The sequence below is a fragment of the Tenrec ecaudatus genome, chromosome 3 (assembly GCF_050624435.1).
Source record: "Tenrec ecaudatus isolate mTenEca1 chromosome 3, mTenEca1.hap1, whole genome shotgun sequence".
Classification (NCBI taxonomy): Eukaryota; Metazoa; Chordata; class Mammalia; order Afrosoricida; family Tenrecidae; genus Tenrec; species Tenrec ecaudatus.
This window is the reverse complement of record NC_134532.1, coordinates 187,290,018-187,292,000: the sequence shown is the minus strand read 5'-3', so window position 1 is coordinate 187,292,000 and position 1,983 is coordinate 187,290,018. Positions and strand designations below refer to the sequence as shown.

The 1,983-nt window shown below is 33.2% G+C and overlaps 1 non-coding gene across 1 annotated transcript; it reads right to left on the bottom strand.

Annotated features, from left to right (window-relative positions):
• Positions 1–371: 371 nt before the first annotated feature.
• LOC142444246 (U1 spliceosomal RNA) lies at positions 372–535 on the bottom strand. The gene has a single exon (XR_012783892.1). It is a non-coding gene; the product is annotated as a U1 spliceosomal RNA (small nuclear RNA).
• Positions 536–1,983: the final 1,448 nt, after the last annotated feature.

Here is a 1,983-nt window from a genome sequence, read left to right as displayed (position 1 = left end):
TTTTTTTTGGTTAGGTTTATTCCTAAGTATTTCAGATTCTGTGTGACTATTGTGAATGGTATTGTTTCCTTGATATTTGTTTATAGGAAACCAATGATTTCTGCTGGTTAATCTTATATGTTAAAGAGGTTTGGGGGCAGCAGATTTGCCCAAAACAAAACCACCTGCTTTTTGACTGCTTATTATATGTGTTTTGATTGTAGTTCTACAGAAAATGAAAATGCAATTATTTTTCCATTTATAATAATGTTGCTTAATGGTCCAGTTCTGAAGATGTTTGCTTTCGTTATGATGAGGTATCATCCATACTGAAGGCTATAAAGTTTGCTCTTTAACACTAAGTTTTTCAAGTCTTTTTCTTATTTTTCTTCTCAGAGAGAGCGCGAACACAGTCCCCCACTACCACAAAATATGCAGTCGAGTTTCCCACATTTGGGGAAATCACAGGACTCAGCACATCCAGAGTGCAATGGATGAGCCTCATCCTGGGAAAACCACCTTCATGATCATGGTGTCTCCCCTGCCAGGTAAGTATTTTCAAGTCTTTTTCCTTGTCACCAAGCAAGGTTCTTCCATTTGTATATTGAAAGTTGTTAATGAATCTTGAACCAATTCTGAAGCCAGGCACTTATATAATTTGTATGTCTCATCAAATAAAATGAATATATATGGTGAAAGAACTTAACATTGATACGAATATTTTCCTTATTTTAAAGAATAAAATTTTCCTTTCTCTATTTTAACAACTGCTTATGAAGAGATTTGATGGTATGCTGGCTGCACATTGGGCTACAATCCACATTGTCTGCAGTCTGAAAACCACCATCAACTCTGCAGGGGAGAGACTGAGCTGTCTCCTTCCATAAACAGTTCTAGTTTCAGAAACCCACAGCGGCTCACGTTCAGTCAGCACTGACTAGGCGGTAGTGACTTTTGGTTCTTGGTTTTCCAGATTTATGTAGAAGTTTGCAAAAGCAGAGTTGTACTGGAATTCTCGTAATGTTAAACATAGCTTGTTATGATCCACAAGTTGATTGCCTTTACATAATCAATAAAGCACAAACAAACATCTTTCTGATATTCTGTTTTCAGCCTATCTCAATCCATCATTGGCGATATATTTCTTCTTCCCTATACTCTTCTGAATTCTGCTTGGATTTCTGGGAGTTATTTGTAAATATACTGCCACAACCATTTTAAAATATATCTTAGCAAATTTTCTCACATATGATAATAATGATGTTGCTATATAATTTTGCAGCCCATTGAATCCTCTTGTTTTTGAATTGGCACCAATATGCATCCTTTCTAGTCAGTTTACTAGCTAGGTCTCTTTCAAAGTTCTTGCATAGATAAGTAGTGTTCTACCATTGTATCTATTTTTTCAAATATTTCAGTTCCATATTTTTTAACCAATGTTTCCTGTAAAGGTTGAATTATTTTTTCAGTTTATTTATTTCTTGATTAAATTATGTTTCCTGAAATGATTCTTTATTACTCTTTTTTTGGTTTAGCAACAATGTGTATTTGTTCAATTCTGTTTTAAGGCTTCCTGTATCTTCAATATTTTGCTCAATGTTTTCCTTCAATATTGCAACAAAGAGCTGACAATTCAGTCATAGAGTAGTTCTAAATTAAGTTGAAGACCTTTCATTTTCATTTTCATGGCTTTTTAAATCATGATAACTTCATGAATCTGATTATTATGTCTCTTTGGAGTTTGAAGACATAGTGGATAATCATCTTCAAGTGACTGTAGGAATTATAACATCAACAGATTACTGAAAAATCATAGGGAAAACAGATATAAATATGGATCATCCTAACTTGAATATGTCCTACATGAAAACTAGGTATATCCAAGTAATTAGGCATTTCTACAATATAGAAATATATATAAAATGCAAGAAAAAGATAGACATGTAGTAATTGGAACAATTATAGATAATTAGTACAGTAAAACTGATGAATATTGGGACATAC